The sequence below is a fragment of the Thermobia domestica genome, chromosome 6 (assembly GCF_964235325.1).
Source record: "Thermobia domestica chromosome 6, izTheDome1.hap1.1, whole genome shotgun sequence".
Classification (NCBI taxonomy): Eukaryota; Metazoa; Arthropoda; class Insecta; order Zygentoma; family Lepismatidae; genus Thermobia; species Thermobia domestica.
In genome coordinates this window covers 227,544,340-227,567,385 of record NC_137459.1, presented here as the reverse complement: position 1 = coordinate 227,567,385, position 23,046 = coordinate 227,544,340, and the positions used below count along the sequence as shown (strand labels likewise).

The 23,046-nt window shown below is 35.3% G+C and overlaps 1 protein-coding gene across 2 annotated transcripts in view; it reads right to left on the bottom strand.

Moving 5' to 3' along the window:
• Apoltp (Apolipoprotein lipid transfer particle) overlaps window positions 1–23,046 on the bottom strand; it is a 6,186,292-nt gene that overhangs the window by 2,662,880 nt on the left and 3,500,366 nt on the right. The window lies entirely within an intron of this gene.

The following is a 23,046-nucleotide window of genomic DNA, read 5'->3' as shown; positions in this document are numbered from 1 at the left end:
TTGATTTCTTTTGAAGTGTTTGGGCCAACTCACATTTGCCTCAAAAATACATATGCCGGTTTGCCCTTATTTATTGAGCACTAATTCTTGTACCATGCGGGATGAAGAGAACTAATAAAGAACTAATTACCTGTATCATTTAATTTGAATTTTGAAACAACTTTTAGAAAGTTTGAAGTTGGCCCAACCATCTTAATAGTCAACATATCTCTAGAATAAATTGAGCACTATTTGTGGGACAATGCGGATTGAAAGCACTAATTCGTGACAGGAAGATTGTTTTGATTTCTTTCGAAGTGGTTGGGTCAACTCACATTTACCCCAAAAATATATATGCCCCGTATGCCTATATTCATTGAGCACTGATTCTTCGACCATGCCGGATTGAAAGCAGTAATTAAGCACTAATTCTTGACATGAAATTTTTTTATTTCTTTCGAAGTGGTTGGGCCAACTCATATTTACCCCAAAAATACATATACCCCGTATGCCCTTATTTATTGCGCACTAAATCTGGGGCCATGTGGGATGGAGAGCACTAATTAAGCACTAATTATCTATACCGTTTAATTTGAATTTTCAAAACAAATTTTAGAAAACGTAACCATCTTAATAATCAATATATCCTGAGAATAAATTGAGCACTATTTCTGGGACCATGCGGGATTGAAAACACTAATTCGTATCATGAAAATTTTTGATTTCTTTCGAAGTGGTTGGGCATAACTCACATTTTCCACAAATATGCATATGCCCCGTTGCCATTATTTATTGAGCACTAAATCTGGGACCGTATGGGATGAAGAGCACTAATTAAGCACTAAATACCTATAACATTTATTTGAATTTTGAAACAACTTTTGGAAAGCGTGAAGCTGGCCCACCAAACTTAATAATATATATCTCGAGTATAAAATGACCACTAATACTGGGACCTTGAGGAATTGAAAGCGCTAATTAAGCAAAAAATTCCTGACATGAAAATTTTTGATTTCTTTCGAAGTGGTTGGGCCATCTCACATTTACCCCAAAAAACATATGTCCTTGTTTTTTGAGCACTTATTCTGGGACCATGTGCGATGAAGAGCACTAATTTATCACTAATTTGCTTTACCGTTTAATTTGAATTTTGAAACAATTTTAGAAAAGCTGAAGTTGGCCCAACCATCCTAATAACCTACATATCTCGAGAATAAATTGAGCAATATTTCTGGGACCATGCGGGATTAAAAGCACTAATTCGGGGCATTAAAAAATTTTTGATTTATTTCGAAGCGGTTGGGCCCAACTCACATTTACCCCAAAAATACATATGCCCCGTGTGCCCTTATCTATTCAGCATTAATTCTGGGACCATGTGGGATGAAGAGCACTAATTAAGCACTAAATACCTATATCATTTATTTGAATTTTGAAACAACTTTTAGAAAGCGTGAAGTTGGCCCAACCATATTAATGATCAATATATCTCGAAAGTAAATTGAGCACTAATTCTTGGACTATGCGGGATTGAAAGCATTAATTAAGCACAAATTCGTGACATGGAACTTTTTAAATTTTTTTCGAAGTGTTTCGGAAAACTCACATTTACACCGAAAATACATATGCCCCGTATGCCCTTATTTATTGAGCTCTAAATCCGGGACCATGCGGGATGAAGAGCACTAATTACCTACATCATTAAATTTGAATTTTGAAACAACTTTTAGAAAGCGTGAAGTTGGCCCAACCATCTTAATAATCAATATATCTCGAGAATAAATTGAGCACTAATTCTGGGACAATGCGGGATTGAAAGCACTAATTAAGCACTAATTCGTCACGTGGAAATATATTATTTCTTTCGAAGTGGTTACGCCAACTCATATTTACCCCAAAAATACATATGCTCCACATGCCCTTATTTATTGAGCACTAATTCCGGAAACATGCGAGATGAAATGCACTAATTGAGCATTAAATTGCTATAAGGTTTAATTTGAATTTTGAAACAACTTTTAGAAAGCGTGAAGTTGGCCCAACCATCTTAATATCCTATATATCTCAAGAATAAATTGAGCACTAATTGTGGGACAATGCGGATTGAAAGCACTAATTCGTGACAGGAAGATTGTTTTGATTTCTTTCGAAGTGGTTGGGCCAACTCACATTTGCCACAAAAATACATATGCCGGTATGCCCTTATTTATTGAGCACTAATTCTGGTACCATGCGGGATGAAGAGAACTAATAAAGAACTAATTACCTGTATCATTTAATTTGAATTTTGAAACAACTTTTAGAAAGTTTGAAGTTGGCCCAACAATCTTAATAGTCAACATATCTCGATAATAAATTGAGCACTAATTGTGGGACAATGCGGATTGAAAGCACTAATTCGTGACAGGAAGATTGTTTTGATTTCTTTCGAAGTGGTTGGGCCAACTCACATTTACCCCAAAAATATATATGCCCCGTATGCCCATATTTATTGAGCACTGATTCTTCGACCATGCCGTATTGAAAGCAGTAATTAAGCACTAATTCTTGACATGAAAATTCTTTATTTCTTTCGAAGTGGTTAGGCCAACTTATATTTACCCCAAAAATACATATACCCCGTATTCCCTTATTTATTGCGCACTAAATCTGGGGCCATGTGGGATGAGGAGCACTAATTAAGCACTAATTATCTATACCGTTTAATTTGAATTTTCAAAAAAAATTTAGAAAACGTAACCATCTTAATAATCAATATATCCCGAGAATAAATTGAGCACAAATCTTCGGACCACATGGGAGTGAAAGCAATAATTAAGCACTAATTCGGGACATGAAAATTTCTGATTTCTTTCGAAGTGGTTGGGCCAACTCACATTTACCCCAAAAATACATATGCCCCGTATGCCCTTATTTATTGAGCACTAATTCTAGGACATTGCGGGATGAAGAGAAAAAATTAAGCACTAATTACCTATAGCATTTAATTTGAATTTTGAAACAACTTTTAGAAAGCGTGAAGTTGGCCCAACCATCTTAATAGTCAACATATCTCGAGAATTATTATATTATTGAGCACTAATTCTGGGACAATGCGGATTGAAAGCACTAATTAAGCACTAATTCGTGACATGAAGATTTTTTGATTTCTTTCGAAGTGGTTGGGCCAACTCACATTTACCCCAAAAATATATATGCTCCGTATGCCCATATTTGTTGAGCAATAATTCTAGGACCATGCAGGATTGAAAGCACTAATTAAGCACTAATTCGTGACATGAAAATTTTTGATTTCTTTCGAAGTGGTTGGGCCAACTCATATTTACCCCAAAAATACATATATCCCGTATCCCCTTATTTACAGCGCACTAATTCTGGGGCCATGTGGGATGAAGAGCACTAATTTATCACTAATTTGCTTTACCGTTTAATTTGAATTTTCAAAACAAATTTTAGAAAACGTAACCATCTTAATAATCAATATATCCCGAGAAAAAATTGAGCACAAATCTTGGGACCACATGGGAGTGAAAGAAATAATTAAGCACTAATTCGGGGCAAGAAAATTTTTGATTTCTCTCGAAGTGATTGGGGCACCTCACATTTGCCCCAAAAATACATATGTCGGTATGCCCTTATTTATTGAGCACTAATTCTGGTACCATGCGGGATGAAGAGAACTAATAAACCACTAATTACCTGTATCATTTAATTTGAATTTTGAAACAACTTTTAGAAAGTGTGAAGTTGGCCCAACCATCTTAATAGTCAACATATCTCGAGAATAAATTGAGCACTAATTCTAGGACAATGCGGGATTGAAAGCACTAATTAAGCACTAATTCGTAACATGAAAATTTTTCATTTCTTTCGAAGTGTTTGGGCCACCTCACATTTGCCCCAAAAATACATATGCCGGTATGCCCTTATTTATTGAGCACTAATTCTGGTACCATGCGGGATGAAGAGAACTAATAAACCACTAATTACCTGTATCATTTAATTTGAATTTTGAAACAACTTTTAGAAAGTGTGAAGTTGGCCCAACCATCTTAATAGTCAACATATCTCGAGAATAAATTGAGCACTAATTTTGGGACCATGCCGGATTGAAAGCACTAATTAAGCACTAATTCGTGACATGAAAATTTTTGATTTCTTACGAAGTGTTTGGGCCATCTCACATTTGCCCCAAAAATACATATGCCGGTATGCCCTTATTTATTGAACATTAATTCTGGTACCATGCGGGATGAAGAGAACTAATAAAGAACTAATTACCTGTATGATTTAATTTGAATTTTGAAACAACTTTTAGAAAGTGTGAAGTTTGCCCAACCATCTTAATAGTCAACATATCTTGAGAATAAATTGAGCACTAATTCTGGGACCATGCCGGATTGAAAGCACTAATTAAGCACTAATTCGTGACATGAAAATTTTTGATTTCTTTCGAAGTGGTTGAGCCAACTCATATTTACCCCAAAAATACATATGCCCCGTATGCTCTTATTTATTTTCCACTAATTCTGGGCTATATGGGATGAAGAGCACTAATTAAGCACTAATTACCTATACCGTTTGATTTGAATTTTGAAAACAATTTTAGAAAACGTATCCATCTAGAAATATATATATATATATCCCGAGAACAAATTGAGCACAAATCTTGGGACCACATGGGAGTGAAAGAAATAATTAAGCACAAATTCGGGGCAAGAAAATTTTTGTTTTCTTTCGAAGTGGTTGGGCCAACTCATATTTACCCCAAAAATACATATGCCCCGTATGCTCTTATTTATTTTCCACTAATTCTGGGGCCATGTGGGATGAAGAGCACTAATTAAGCACTAATTATCTATACCATTTAATTTGAATTTTCAAAACAAATTTTAGAAAACCTAACCATCTTAATAATCAATATATCCCGAGAGTAAATTGAGCACTAATTCTGGGACCATGCGGGATTCAAAGCAGTAATTCGTGTCATGAAAATTTTTGATTTCTTTCTAAGTGGTTGGGCCCAACTCACATTTACCACATATATACATATGCCCTGTTGCCATTATTTATAGAACACTAATTCTGGGACCGTATGGGATGAAAAGCACTAATTAAGCACTAAATACCTATAGCATTTATTTGAATTTTGAAACAACTTTTGGAAAGCGTGAAGTTGGCCCAACAATCTTAATTTTCAACATATCTCGATAATAAATTGAGCACTAATTGTGGGACAATGCGGATTGAAAGCACTAATTCGTGACAGGAAGATTGTTTTGATTTCTTTCGAAGTGGTTGAGCCAACTCACATTTACCCCAAAAATATATATGCCCCGTATGCCCTTATTTATTGCGCACTAATTCTGGAGCCATGTGGGATGAAGAGCACTAATTAAGCATTAATTATCTATACCGTTTAATTTGAATTTTCAAAACAAATTTTAGAAAGTGTGAAGTTTTCCCAACCATCTTAATAGTCAACCTTTCTCGAGAATAAATTGAGCACTAATTCTGGGACAATGCGGGATTGAAAGCACAAATTAAGCACTAATTCGTGACATGAAAATTTTTGATTTTTTTCGAAGTGTTTGGGCCACCTCACATTTGCCCCAAAAATACATATGCCGGTATGCCCTTATTTATTTAGCACTAATTATGGTACCATGCGGGATGAAGAGAACTAATAAACCACTAATTACCTGTATCATTTAATTTGAATTTTGAAACAACTTTTAGAAAGTGTGAAGTTGGCCCAACCATCTTAATAGTCAACATATCTCGAGAATAAATTGAGCACTAATTCTGGGACAATGCGGGATTGAAAGCACTAATTAAGCACTAATTCGTGAATGAAATATTTTGATTTCTTTCGAAGTGGTTGGGCCAACTCATATTTACCCCAAAAATACATATGCCCGTATGCTCTTATTTATTTTCCACTAATTCTGGGGCTATATGCGATGAAGAGCACTAATTAAGCAATAATTATCTATACCGTTTGATTTGAATTTCCAAAACAAATTTTTGAAAACGTATCCATCTAATAATCTATATATCCCGAGAATAAATTGAGCACAAATCTTGGGACCACATGGGAGTGAAAGAAATAATTAAGCACTAATTCGGGGCAAGAAAATTTTTGATTTCTTTCGAAGTGGTTGGGGCAACTCACATTTACCCCAAAAATACATATTCCACGTATGCCCTTATTTATTGAACATTAATTCTGGTACCATGCGGGATGAAGAGAAGTAATAAAGAACTTATTACCTGTATGATTTAATTTGAATTTTGAAACAACTTTTAGAAAGTGTGAAGTTTGCCCAACCATCTTAATAGTCAACATAACTTGAGAATAAATTGAGCACTAATTCTGGGACCATGCCGGATTGAAAGCACTAATTAAGCACTAATTCGTGACATGAAAATTTTTGATTTCTTTCGAAGTGGTTGGGCCAACTCATATTTACCCCAAAAATACATATGCCCCGTATGCTCTTATTTATTTTCCACTAATTCTGGGCTATATGGGATGAAGAGCACTAATTAAGCACTAATTATCTATACCGTTTGATTTGAATTTTGAAAACAAATTTTAGAAAACGTATCCATCTAGAAATATATATATCCCGAGAACAAATTGAGCACAAATCTTGGGACCACATGGGAGTGAAAGAAATAATTAAGGACTAATTCGGGGCAAGAAAATCTTTGATTTCTTTCGAAGTGGTTGGGGCAACTCACATTTACCCCATAAATACATATTCCACGTATGCCCTTATTTATTGAGCACTAATTCTAGGACCATGCCGGATTGAAAACACTAATTAAGCACTAATTCGTGACATGAAAATTTTTGATTTCTTTCGAAGTGGTTGGGCCAAATCATATTTACCCCAAAAATACATATACTTCGTATGCCCTTATTTATTGCGCACTAATTCTGGGGCCATGTGGGATGAAGAGCACTGATTAAGCACTAATTATCTATACCATTTAATATGAATTTTCAAAGCAAATTTTAGAAAACCTAACCATCTTAATAATCAATATATCCCGAGAGTAAATTGAGCACTAATTCTGGGACCATGCGGGATTGAAAGCGGTAATTCGTATCATGAAAATTTTTGATTTCTTTCTAAGTGGTTGGGCCCAACTCACATTTACCACATATATGCATATGCCCTGTTGCCATTATTTATAGAACACTAATTCTGGGACCGTATGGGATGAAAAGCACTAATTAAGCACTAAATACCTATAACATTTATTTGATTTTTGAAACAACTTTTGGAAAGCGTGAAGTTGGCCCAACAATCTTAATAGTCAACATATCTCGATAATAAATTGAGCACTAATTGTGGGACAATGCGGATTGAAAGCACTAATTCCTGACAGGAAGATTGTTTTGATTGCTTTTGAAGTGGTTGGGCCAACTCACATTTACCCCAAAAATATATATGCCCCGTATGCCCTTATTTATTGCGCACTAATTCTGGGGCCATGTGGGATGAATAGCACTAATTAAGCATTAATTATCTATACCGTATAATTTGAATTTTCAAAACAAATTTTAGAAAGTGTGAAGTTGGCCCAACCATCTTAATAGTCAACAAATCTCGAGAATAAATTGAGCACTAATTCTGGGACAATGCGGGATTGAAAGCACTAATTAAGCACTAATTCGTGACATGAAAATTTTTGATTTCTTTCGAAGTGTTTGGGCCACCTCACATTTGCCCCAAAAATGCATATGCCGGTATGCCCTTATTTATTGAGCACTAATTCTGGTACCATGCGGGATGAAGAGAACTAATAAACTACTAATTACCTGTATCATTTAATTTGAATTTTGAAACAACTTTTAGAAAGTGTGAAGTTGGCCCAACCATCTTAATAGTCAACATATCTCGAGAATAAATTGAGCACTAATTCTGGGACAATGCGGGATTGAAAGCACTAATTAAGCACTAATTCGTGACATGAAAATTTTTGATTTCTTTCGAAGTGTTTGAGCCACCTCTGATTTGCCCCAAAAATACATATGCCGGTATGCCCTTATTTATTGAGCACTAATTCTGGTACCATGCGGGATGAAGAGAAATAATAAACCACTAATTACCTGTATCATTTAATTTGAATTTTGAAACAACTTTTAGAAAGTGTGAAGTTGGCCCAACCATCTTAATAGTCAACATATCTCGAGAATAAATTGAGCACTAATTCTGGGACCATGCCGGATTGAAAGCACTAATTAAGCACTAAATCGTTACATGAAAATTTTTGATTTCTTAGGAAGTGTTCGGGCCACCTCACATTTGCCCCAAAAATGCATATGCCGGTATGCCCTTATTAATTGAACATTAATTCTGGTACCATGCGGGATGAAGAGAACTAATAAAGAACTAATTACCTGTATGATTTAATTTGAATTTTGAAACAACTATTAGAAAGTTAAGTTGGCCCAACCATCTTAATAGTCAACATAAGTTGAGAATAAATTGAGCACTAATTCTGGGACCATGCCGGATTGAAAGCACTAATTAAGCACTAAATCGTTACATGAAAATTTTTGATTTCTTACGAAGTGTTTGGGCCACCTCACATTTGCCCCAAAAATGCATATGCCGGTATGCCCTTATTTATTGAACATTAATTCTGGTACCATGCGGGATGAAGAGAACTAATAAAGAACTAATTACCTGTATGATTTAATTTGAATTTTGAAACAACTTTTAGAAAGTGTGAAGTTGGCCCAACCATCTTAATAGTCAACATAACTTGAGAATAAATTGAGCACTAATTCTCGGACCATGCCGGATTGAAAGCACTAATTAAGCACTAATTCGTGACATGAAAATTTTTGATTTCTTTCGAAGTGTTTGGGCCAACTCATATTTACCCCAAAAATACATATGCCCCGTATGCTCTTATTTATTTTCCACTAATTCTGGGGCTATATGCGATGAAAAGCTCTAATTAAGCAATAATTATCTATACCGTTTGATTTGAATTTCCAAAGCAAATTTTAGAAAACGTATCCATCTAATAATCTATATATCCCGAGAATAAATTGAGCACAAATCTTGGGACCACATGGGAGTGAAAGAAATAATTAAGCAGTAATTCGGGGCAAGAAAATTTTTGATTTCTTTCGAAGTGGTTGGGCCAACTCACATTTACCCCAAAAATACATATTCTACGTATGCCCTTATTTATTGAGCACTAATTCTAGGACATTGCGGGATGAAGAGAAAAAAATGAAGCACTAATTACCTATAGCATTTAATTTGAATTTTGAAAGAACTTTTAGAAAGCGTGAAGTTGGCCCAACCATCTTAATAGTCAACATATCTCGAGAATTAATTGAGCACTAATTCTGGGACAATGCGGATTGAAAGCACTAATTAAGCAATAATTCGTGACATGAAGATTTTTTGATTTCTTTCGAAGTGGTTGGGCCAACTCACATTTACCCCAAAAATATATATGCCCCGTATGCCCATATTTATTGAGCACTAATTCTGGAACCATGCCGGATTGAAAACACTAGTTAAGCACTAATACGTGACATGAAAATTTTTGATTTCTTTCGAAGTGGTTGGGCCAACTCATATTTACCCTAAAAATACATATGCTTCGTATGCCCTTATTTATTGCGCACTAATTCTGGGGCCATGTGGGATGAAGAGCACTAATTAAGCACTAATTATCTATACCATTTAATTTGAATTTTCAAAACAAATTTTAGAAAACGTAACCATCTTAATAATCAATATATCCCGAGAATAAATTGAGCACAAATCTTGGGACCACATGGGAGTGAAAGCAATAATCAAGCACTAATTCGGGGCATGAAAATTTGTGATTTCTTCTGAAGTGGTTGGGCCAACTCACATTATCCCCAAAAATACATATGTCCCGTATGCCCTTATTTATTGAGCACTAATTCTAGGACATTGCGGGATGAAGAGAAGAAATTAAGCACTAATTACCTATAGCATTTAATTTGAATTTTGAAACAACTTTTAGAAAACTTGAAGTTGGCCCAACCATATTAGTGATCAATATATCTCGAAAAAAAATTGAGCACTAATTCTTGGACTATGCGGGATTGAAAGCATTAATTAAGCACAAATTCGTCACCTGAAAATATTTGATTTCTTTCGATGTGGTTGGGCCAACTCACATTTACCCCAAAAATACATATGCTCCATATGCCCTTATTTATTGAGCACTAATTCTGGAACCATGCGAGATGAAGAGAAGAAATTAAACACTAATTACCTATAGCATTTAATTTGAATTTTGAAACAACTTTTAGAGAACGTGAAGTTGGCCCAACCATCTTATTAGTCAACATATCTCGAGAATAAATTGAGCACTATTTCTGGGACAATGCGGATTGAAAGCACTAATTATGCACTATTTCGTGACATGAAATTATTTTGATTTCTTTCGAAGTGGTTGGGCCAACTCACATTTACCCCAAAAATATATATGCACCGTATGCCCATATTTATTGAGCATTAATTCTTGGACCATGCCGGATTGAAAGCACTAATTAAGCACTAATTCGTGACATGAAAATTTTTGATTTCTTTTGAAGTGGTTGGGCCAACTCATATTTACGCCAAAAATACATATGCCCTTGTTTATTGAGCACTTATTCTGGCACCATGTGCGATGAAGAGCACTAATTAATCACTTATTTGCTTTACCGTTTAATTTGAATTTTGAAACAATTTTAGAAAAAGTGAAGTTGGCCCAACCATCTTAATAACCTACATATCTCGAGAATAAATTGAGCAATAATTCTGGGACCATGCGGGATTAAAAGCACTAATTCGGGGCATTAAAAAATTTTTGATTTATTTCGAAGTGGTTGGGCCCAACTCACATTTACCCCAAAAATACATATGCCCCGTGTGCCCTTATTTATTGAGCACTAATTCTGGGACCATGTGGGATGAAGAGCACTAATTAAGCACTAAATTGCTATACTGTTTAATTTGAATTTTGAAACAACTTTTAGAAAGCGCGAAGTTGGCCCAATCATCTTAATAACCTATATATCTCAAGAATAAATTGAGCACTAATTCTGCGACAATGCGGGATTGAAAGCACTAATTAAGCATTAATTCGTGACATGGAAATTTTTGATTTCTTTCGAAGTGTTTGGGCCAACTCACATTTGCCTCAAAAATACATATGCCGGTATGCCATTATTTATTGAGCACTAATTCTGGTACCATGCGGGATGAAGAGAACTAATAAAGAACAAATTACCTGTATCATTTAATTTGAATTTTGAAACAACTTTTAGAAAGTTTGAAGTTGGCCCAACCATCTTAATAGTCAACATATCTCGAGAAAAAAAAATGAGCACCAATTGTGGGACAATGCGGATTGAAAGCACTAATTCGTGACAGGAAGATTGTTTTGATTTCTTTCGAAGTGGTTGTTCCAACTCACATTTACCCCAAAAAAAGATATGCCCCGTATGCCCATATTTATTGAGCACTGATTCTTCGACGATGCCGGATTGAAAGCAGTAATTAAGCACTAATTCTTGACATGAAAATTTTTGATTTCTTTCGAAGTGGTTGGGCCAACTCATATTTACCCAAAAAATACATATATCCCGTATGCCCTTATTTACAGCGCACTAAATCTGGGGCCATGTGGGATGAAGAGCACTAATTAAGCAATAATTACCTCTAGCATTTAATTTGAATTTTGAAACAACTTTTAGAAAACGTGAAGTTGGCCCAACCATCTTAATAGTCAACATATCTCGAGAATAAATTGAGAACTAATTCTGGGACAATGCGGATTGAAAGCACTAATTAAGCACTAATTCGTGACATGAAGATTTTTTGATTTCTTTCGAAGTGGTTGGGACAACTCACATTTTTCCCAAAAATATATATGCCCCGTATGCCCACATTTATTGAGCATTAATTCTGGGACCATGCCGGATTGAAAGCACTAATTAAGCACTAATTCGTGACATGAAAATTTTTGATTTCTTTCGAAGTGGTTGGGCCAACTCATATTTACCCCAAAAATACATATGCTTCGTATGCACTTATTTATTGCGCACTAATTCTGGAACCATGCGAGATGAAGAGCACTAATTAAGCACTAAATTGCTATACGGTTTAATTTGAATTTTGAAACAACTTTTAGAAAGCGTGAAGTTGGTCCAACCATCATAATAACTTATATATCTCAAGAATAAATTGAGCACTAATTCTGCGACAATGCGGGATTGAAAGCACTAATTAAGCACTAATTCGTGACATGAAAATTTTTGATTTCTTTCGAAGTGTTTGGGCCAACTCACATTTGCCTCAAAAATACATATGCCGGTATGCCATTATTTATTGAGCACTAATTCTGGTACAATGCGTGATGAAGAGAACTAATAAAGAACTAATTACTTGTATCATTTAATTTGAATTTTGAAACAACTTTTAGAAAGTTTGAAGTTGGCCCAACCATGTTAATAGTCAACATATATCGAGAATAAATTGAGCACTAATTTATTTATTTATTTATTTATTTATTTAACAATCACCAGATACAGCTCAGAGGCCATTTTACACTGGATATCCAACAACAACAATAACAATGGAAAGGATTTGGGAAGGTATCGGCCAGGGCCTGTTTAGTAGGTACCATCCCGGAATTTGCCTGGTAGAACTGAGGGAAACCCTGGAAAACCTCAGTCAGGATGGACGGAAGCGGGATTCGAACCCACGACCTCCCGAATGCGAAGCCAACGCTCTACCACTTGAGCTACTTCGCTCGGTAATTGTGGGACAATGCGGATTGAAAGCACTAATTCGTGACAGGAAGATTGTTTTGATTTTTTTTCGAAGTGGTTGGGCCAACTCACATTTACCACAAAAATATATATGCCCCGTATGAACAGATTTATTGAGCACTGATTCTTCTACCATGCCGGATTGAAAGCAGTAATTAAGCACTAATTCTTGAAATGAAAATTTTTGATTTCTTTCGAAGTGGTTGGGCCAACTAATATTTACCTTAAAAATACATATGCTTCGTATGCCCTTATTTATTGCGCACTAATTCTGGGGCCATGTGGGATGAAGTGCACTAATTAAGCACTAATTATCTATACCGTTTAATTTGAATTTTCAAAACAAATCTTAGAAAACCTAACCATCTTAATAATCAATATATCCCGAGAGTAAATTGAGCACTAATTCTGGGACCATGCGGGATTGAAAACACTAATTCGTGTCATGAAAATTTTTGATTTCTTTCGAAGTGGTTGGGCCATCTCACATTTACCCCAAAAAACATATGCTTTTGTTTATTGAGCACTTATTCTGGGACCATGTGCGGTGAAGAGAACCAATTAATCACTAATTTGCTTTACCGTTTAATTTGAATTTTGAAACAATTTTAGAAAAGGTGAAGTTGGCCCAACAATCTTAATAACCTACATATCTCGAGAATAAATTGAGCAATATTTCTGGGACCATGCGCGATTAAAAGCACTAATTCGGGACATTAAAAAATTTTTGATTTATTTCGAAGTGGTTGGGAAAACTCACATTTACCCCAAAAATACATATGCCCCGTGTGCCCTTATTTATTGAGCACTAATTCTGGGACCATGTGGGATTGAAAACACTAATTAAGCACTAATTCGTGACATGAAAATTTTTGATTTCTTTCGAAGTGGTTGGGCCAACTCATATTTACCCCAAAATTGCATATGCTTCGTATGCACTTATTTATTGAGCACTAATTCTGGAACCATGCGAGATGAAGAGCACTAATTAAGCACTAAATTGCTATACGGTTTAATTTGAATTTTGAAACAACCTTTAGAAAGCGTGAAGTTGGCCCAACCATCCCCGAAGTGGTTGGGAAAACTCACATTTACACCAAAAATACATATGCCCCGTGTGCCCTTATTTATTGAGCACTAATTCTGGGACCATATGAGATGAAGAGCACTAATTAAGCACTAAATACCTATATCATTTATTTGAATTTTGAAACAACATTTAGAAAGCGTGAAGTTGGCCCAACCATATTAGTGATCAATATATCTCGAAAATAAATTGAGCACTATTTCTTGGACTATGCGGGATTAAAAGCATTAATTAAGCAAAAATTCGTGACACGGAATTTTTTAGATTTTTTTCGATGTGGTTGGGAAAACTCACATTTACACCGAAAATACATATGGCCCGTGTGCCCTTATTTATTGAGCACTAATTCTGGGACCATGCGGGATGAAGAGCACTAATTACCTATATCATTAAATTTGAATTTTGAAAATACTTTTAGAAAGCTTGAAGATGGCCCAACCATCTTAATAATCAATATATCCCGAGTATAAATTGAGCACTAATTCTGCGACAATGCGGGATTGAAAGCACTAATTCGTGACATGAAAATTTTTGATTTCTTTCGAAGTGTTTGGGCCAACTCACATTTGCCTCAAAAATACATATGCCGGTATGCCCTTATTTATTGAGCACTGATTCTTCGACCATGCCGGATGGAAAGCAGTTATTAAGCACTAATTCTTGACATGAAATTTTTTATTTTTTTCGAAGTGGTTGGGCCAACTCATATTAACCCCAAAAATACATATACCCCGTATTCAACTTATTTATTGCGCACTAAATCTGGGGCCATGTGGGATGAAGAGCACTAATTAAGCACTAATTATCTATACGGTTTAATTTGAATTTTCAATCAAATTTTGGAAAACGTAACCATCTTAATAATCAATATATCCTGAGAATGAATTGAGCACAAATCTTGGGACCACATGGGAGTGAAAGCAATAATTAAGCACTAATTCGGGGCATTAAAATTTTTGATTTCTTTCGAAGTGGTTGGGCCAAATCACATTTACCCCAAAAATACATATGCCCCGTATGCCCTTATTTATTGAGCACTAATTCTAGGACATTGCGGGATGAAGAGAAAAAATTAAGCACTATTTACCTATAGCATTTAATTTGAATTTTTAAACAACTTTTAGAAAGCGTGAAGTTGGCCCAACCATCTTATTAGTCAACATATCTCGAGAATAAACTGAGCAATAATTCTGGGACAATGCGGATCGAAAGCACTAATTAAGCACTAATTCGTGACATGAAGATTTTTTGATATCTGTCGAAGTGGTTGGGCCAACTCACATTTACCCCAAAAATATATATGCCCGGTATGCCCATATTTGTTGAGCACTAATTCTGGGACCATGCCGGATTGAAAGCACTAATTCAGCACTAATTCGTGACATGAAAATTTTTGATTTCTTTCGAAGTGTTTGGGCCAACTCATATTTACCCCAAAAATACATATGCTTCGTATGCCCTTATTTATTGCGCACTAATTCTGGGGCCATGTGTGATGAAGAGCACTAATTAAGCGCTAATTATCTATACCGTTTAATTTGAATTTTCAAAACAAATTTTAGAAAACCTAACCATTTTAATAATCAATATATCCCGAGAGTAAACTGAGCACTAATTCTGGGACCATGCGGGATTGAAAACACTAATTCGTGTCATGAAAATTTTTGATTTCCTTCGAAGTGGTTGGGCATAACTCACATTTACCACAAATATACATATGCCCCGTTGATATTATTTATTGAGCACTAATTCTGGGACCGTATGCGATGAAGAGCACTAATTAAGCACTAAATACCTATAACATTTATTTGAATTTTGAAACAACTTTTGGAAAGCGTGAAGCTGGCCCACCAAACTTAATAATCAATATATCATGAGAGTAAATTGAGCACTAATTCTGGGACAATGCGGGATTGAAAGCACTAATTCGTCACCTGGAAATATTTTATTTCTTTCGAAGTGGTTGGGCCAACTCATATTTACCCCAAAAATACATATGCTCCATAAGCCCTTATTTATTGAGCACTAATTCTGGAACCATGCGAGATGAAGAGCACTAATTAAGCACTAAATTGCTATAAGGTTTAATTTGAATTTTGAAACCAATTTTAGAAAGCGTGAAGTTGGACCAACCATCTTAATAACCTATATATCTCAAGAATAAATTGAGCACTAATTCTGCGACAATGCGGGATTGAAAGCACTAATTCGTGACATGAAAATTTTTGATTTCTTTCGAAGTGTTTGGGCCAACTCACATTTGCCTCAAAATACCATATGCCGGTATGCCCTTATTTATTGAGCACTAATTCTGGTACCATGTGGGATGCAGAGAACTAATAAAGAACTAATTACCTGTATCATTTAATTTGAATTTTGAAACAACTTTTAGAAAGTTTGAAGTTGGCCCAACAATCTTAATAGTCGACATATCTCGATAATAATTTGAGCACTAATTCTGGGACAATGCGGATTGAAAGCACTAATTCGTGACAGGAAGATTGTTTTGATTTCTTTCGAAGTGGTTGGGCAAACAGACATTTAACCCAAAAATATATATGCCCCGCAGGCCCATATTTATTGAGCACTGATTCTTCGACCATGCCGGATTGAAAGCACTAATTAAGCACTAATTCTTGACATGAAAATTTTAGATTTCTTTCGAAGTGGTTAGGCCAATTCATATTTACCCCAAAAATTCATATACCCCGTATGCACTTATTTATTGCGAACTAAATCTGGGGCCATGTGGGATGAAGAGCACTAATTAAGCACTAATTATCTATACCGTATAATTTGAATTTTCAAAACAAATTTTAGAAAACGTAACAATCTTAATAATCAATATATCCCGAGAATAAATTGAGCACAAATCTTGGCACCACATGTTAGTGAAAGCAATAATTAAGCACTAGTTCGGGGCCTGAAAATTTTTGATTTCTATCGAAGTGGTTGGGCCAACTCACATTTACCCCAAAAATATATATGCCCCGTATGCCCATATTTATTGAGCTCTAATTCTGGGACCATGCCGGATTGAAAGCACTAATTAAGCACTAATTCGTGACATGAAAATTTTTGATTTCTTTCGAAGTGTTTGGGCCAACTCATATTTACCCCAAAAATACATATGCCCCGTATGCTCTTATTTATTTTCCACTAATTCTGGGGCTATATGCGATGAAGAGCACTAATTAAGCAATAATTATCTATACCGTTTGATTTGAATTTCCAAAACAAATTTTAGAAAACGTATCCATCTAATAATCTATATATCCCGAGAATAAATTGAGCACAAATCTTGGGACCACATGGGAGTGAAAGAAATAATTAAGCACTAATTCGGGGCAAGAAAATTTTTGATTTCTTTCGAAGTGGTTGGGGCAACTAACATTTACCCCAAAAATACATATTCCACGTATGCCCTTATTTATTGAGCAATAATTCTGGGACATTTCGGGATGAAGAGAAAAAAATGAAGCACTAATTACCTATAGCATTTAATTTGAATTTTGAAAGAACTTTTAGAAAGCGTGAAGTTGGCCCAACCATCTTAATAGTCAATATCTCGAGAATAAATTGAGCACTAATTCTGGGACAATGCGGATTGAAAGCACTAATTAAGCAATAATTCGTGACATGAAGATTATTTTATTTCTTTCGAAGTGGTTGGGCCAACTCACATTTACCCCAAAAATATATATGCCGCGTATGCCCATATTTATTGAGCACTAATTCTGGAAAAATGCCGGATTGAAAACACTAATTAAGCACTAATACGTGACATGAAAATTTTTGATTTCTTTCGAAGTGGTTGGGCCAACTCATATTTACCCCAAAAATACATATGCTTCGTATGCCCTTATTTATTGCGCACTAATTCTGGGGCCATGTGGGATGAAGAGCACTAATTAAGCACTAATTATCTATACCATTTAATTTGAATTTTCAAAACAAATTTTAGAAAACCTAACCATCTTAATAATCAATATATCCCGAGAGTAAATTGAGCACTAATTCTGGGACCATGCGGGATTGAAAGCAGTAATTCGTGTCATGAAAATTTTTGATTTCTTTCTAAGTGGTTGGGCCCAACTCACATTTACCACATACATACATATGCCCCGTTGCCATTATTTATTGAACACTATTTCTGGGACCGTATGGGATGAAGAGCACTAATTAAGCACTAAATACCTATAACATTTATTTGAATTTTGAAACAACTTTCGGAAAGCGTGAAGTTGGCCCAACAAACTTAATAATAAATATATCTCGAGAATAAAATGAGCACTAATACTGGGACCATGCGGAATATGCGGAATTGAAAGCGCTAATTAAGCAAAAAATTCCTGACATGAAAGTTTTTGATTTCTTTCGAAGTGGTTGGGCCATCTCACATTTACCCCAAAAATACATATGCCCTTGTTTATTGAGCACTTATTCTGGGACCATGTGCGATGAAGAGCACTAATTAATCACTAATTTGCTTTACCGTTTAATTTGAATTTTGAAACAATTTTAGAAAAGGTGAAGTTGGCCCAACCATCTAAATAACCTAAATATCTCGAGAATAAATTGAGCAATAATTGTGGGACAATGCGGATTGAAAGCACTAATTCGTGACAGGAAGATTGTTTTGATTTCTTTCGAAGTGGTTGGGCCAACTCACATTTACCCCAAAAATATATATGGCCCGTATGCCCATATTTATAGAGCACTGATTCTTCGACCATGCCGGATTGAAAGCAGTAATTAAGCACTAATTCTTGACATGAAAATTTTTGATTTCTTTCGAAGTGGTTGGGCCAACTCATATTTACCCCAAAAATACATATATCCCGTATGCCCTTATTTACAGCGCACTAAATCTGGGGCCATGTGGGATGAAGAGCACTAATTAAGCACTAATTATCTATACCGTTTAATTTGAATTTTCAAAACAAGTTTTAGAATACGTAACCATCTTAATAATCAATATATCCCGAGAATAAATTGAGCACAAATCTTGGGACCACATGGGAGTGAAAGCAATAATTAAGCACTAATTCGGGGCATGAAAATTTTTGATTTCTTTCGAAGTGGTTGGGCCAACTCACATTATCCCCAAAAAATACATATGCCCCGTATGCCCTTATTTATTGAGGAATAATTCTAGGACATTGCGGGATGAAGAGAAGAAATTAAACACTAATTACCTATAGCATTTAATTTGAATTTTGAAACAACTTTTAGAGAACGTGAAGTTGGCCCAACCATCTTATTAGTCAACATATCTCGAGAATAAATTGAGCACTATTTCTGGGACAATGCGGATTGAAAGCACTAATTATGCACTAATTCGTGACATGAAATTATTTTGATTTCTTTCGAAGTGGTTGGGCCAACTCACATTTACCCCAAAAATATATATGCCCCGTATGCCCATATTTATTGAGCATTAATTCTGGGACCATGCCGGATTGAAAGCACTAATTAAGCTCTAATTCGTGACATGAAAATTTTTGGTTTCTTTTGAAGTGGTTGGGCCAACTCATATTTACCCCAAAAATACATATGCCCTTCTTTATTGAGCACTTATTCTGGCACCATGTGCGATGAAGAGCACTAATTAATCACTAATTTGCTTTACCGTTTAATTTGAATTTTGAAACAATTTTAGAAAAAGTGAAGTTGGCCCAACCATCTTAATAACTTACATATCTCGAGAATAAATTGAGCAATAATTCTGGGACCATGCGGGATTAAAAGCACTAATTCGGGGCATTAAAAATTTTTTTATTTATTTCGAAGTGGTTGGGCCCAACTCACATTTACCCCAAAAAAACATATGCCCCGTGTGCCCTTATTTATTGAGCACTAATTCTGGGACCATGTGGGATGAAAAGCACTAATTAAGCACTAAATACCTATGTCATTTATTTGAATTTTGAAACAATTTTAGAAAGCGTGAAGTTGGCCCAACCATATTAGTGATCAATATATCTCGAAAATAAATTGAGCACTAATTCTTGGACTATGCGGGATTGAAAGCATTAATTAAGCACAAATTCGTCACCTGAAAATATTTGATTTCTTTCGAAGTGATTGGGCCAACTCACATTTACCCCAAAAATACATATGCTCCATATGCCCTTATTTATTGAGCACTAATTCTGGAACCATGCTAGATGAAGAGCACTAATTAAGCACTAAATTGCTATACTGTTTAATTTGAATTTTGAAACAACTTTTAGAAAGCGCGAAGTTGGCCCAATCATCTTAATAACCTATATATCTCAAGAATAAATTGAGCACTAATTCTGCGACAATGCGGGATTGAAAGCACTAATTAAGCACTAATTCGTGACATGGAAATTTTTGATTTCTTTCGAAGTGTTTGGGCCAACTCACATTTGCCTCAAAAATACATATGCCGGTATGCCCTAATTTATTGAGCACTAATTCTGGTACAATGCGTGATGAAGAGAACTAATAAAGAACTAATTACCTGTATCATTTAATTTGAATTTTGAAACAACTTTTAGAAAGTTTGAAGTTGGCCCAACCATCTTAATAGTCAACATATCTCGAGAAAAAAAATGAGCACCAATTGTGGGACAATGCGGATTGAAAACACTAATTCGTGACAGGAAGATTGTTTTGATTTCTTTCGAAGTGGTTGTTCCAACTCACATTTACCCCAAAAATAGATATGGCCCGTATGCCCATATTTATTGAGCACTGATTCTTCGACGATGCCGGATTGAAAGCAGTAATTAAGCACTAATTCTTGACATGAAAATTTTTGATTTCTTTCGAAGTGGTTGGGCCAACTCATATTTACCCCAAAAATACATATATCCCGTATGCCCTTATTTACAGCGCACTAAATCTGGGGCCATGTGGAATGAAGAGCACTAATTAAGCAATAATTACCTCTAGCATTTAATTTGAATTTTGAAACAACTTTTAGAAAACGTGAAGTTGGCCCAACCATCTTAATAGTCAACATATCTCGAGAATAAATTGAGAACTAATTCTGGGACAATGCGGATTGAAAGCACTAATTAAGCACTAATTCGTGACATGAAGATTTTTTGATTTCTTTCGAAGTGGTTGGGACAACTCACATTTTTCCCAAAAATATATATGCCCCGTATGCCCACATTTATTGAGCATTAATTCTGGGACAATGCCGGATTGAAAGCACTAATTAAGCACTAATTCGTGACATGAAAATTTTTGATTTCTTTCGAAGTGGTTGGGCAAACTCATATTTACCCCAAAAATACATATGCTTCGTATGCACTTATTTATTGCGCATTAATTCTGGAACCATGCGAGATGAAGAGCACTAATTAAGCACTAAATTGCTATACGGTGTAATTTGAATTTTGAAACAACTTTTAGAAAGCGTGAAGTTGGCCCAACCATCATAATAACCTATATATCTCAAGAATAAATTGAGCACTAATTCTGCGACAATGCGGGATTGAAAGCACTAATTAAGCACTAATTCGTGACATGAAAATTTTTGATTTCTTTCGAAGTGTTTGGGCCAACTCACATTTGCCTCAAAAATACATATGCCGGTATGCCATTATTTATTGAGCACTAATTCTGGTACCATGCGGGATTAAGAGCACTAATTACCTATATCATTAAATTTGAATTTTGAAAATACTTTTAGAAAGCTTGAAGATGGCCCAACCATCTTAATAATCAATATATCCCGAGTATAAATTGAGCACTAATTCTGCGACAATGCGGGATTGAAAGCACTAGTTCGTGACAAGAAAATTTTTGATTTCTTTCGAAGTGTTTGGGCCAACTCACATTTGCCTCAAAAATACATATGCCGGTATGCCCTTATTTATTGAGCACTAATTCTGGTACCATGCGGGATGAAGAGAAGTAATAAAGAACTAATTACCTGTATCATTTAATTTGAATTTTGAAACAACTTTTAGAAAGTTTGAAGTAGGCCCAACAATTTAATAGTCAACATATCTCGAGAATAAATTGAGCACTAATTGTGGGACAATGCAGAATGAAAGCCCTAATTCGTTACAGGAAGATTGTTTTGATATCTGTCGAAGTGGTTGGGCCAACTCACATTTACCCCAAAAATATATATGCCCGGTATGCCCATATTTGTTGAGCACTAATTCTGGGACCATGCCGGATTGAAAGCACTAATTCAGCACTAATTCGTGACATGAAAATTTTTGATTTCTTTCGAAGTGTTTGGGCCAACTCATATTTACCCCAAAAATACATATGCTTCGTATGCCCTTATTTATTGCGCACTAATTCTGGGGCCATGTGTGATGAAGAGCACTAATTAAGCGCTAATTATCTATACCGTTTAATTTGAATTTTCAAAACAAATTTTAGAAAACCTAACCATTTTAATAATCAATATATCCCGAGAGTAAACTGAGCACTAATTCTGGGACCATGCGGGATTGAAAACACTAATTCGTGTCATGAAAATTTTTGATTTCCTTCGAAGTGGTTGGGCATAACTCACATTTACCACAAATATACATATGCCCCGTTGATATTATTTATTGAGCACTAATTCTGGGACCGTATGCGATGAAGAGCACTAATTAAGCACTAAATACCTATAACATTTATTTGAATTTTGAAACAACTTTTGGAAAGCGTGAAGCTGGCCCACCAAACTTAATAATCAATATATCATGAGAGTAAATTGAGCACTAATTCTGGGACAATGCGGGATTGAAAGCACTAATTCGTCACCTGGAAATATTTTATTTCTTTCGAAGTGGTTGGGCCAACTCATATTTACCCCAAAAATACATATGCTCCATAAGCCCTTATTTATTGAGCACTAATTCTGGAACCATGCGAGATGAAGAGCACTAATTAAGCACTAAATTGCTATAAGGTTTAATTTGAATTTTGAAACCAATTTTAGAAAGCGTGAAGTTGGACCAACCATCTTAATAACCTATATATCTCAAGAATAAATTGAGCACTAATTCTGCGACAATGCGGGATTGAAAGCACTAATTCGTGACATGAAAATTTTTGATTTCTTTCGAAGTGTTTGGGCCAACTCACATTTGCCTCAAAAATCCATATGCCGGTATGCCCTTATTTATTGAGCACTAATTCTGGTACCATGTGGGAT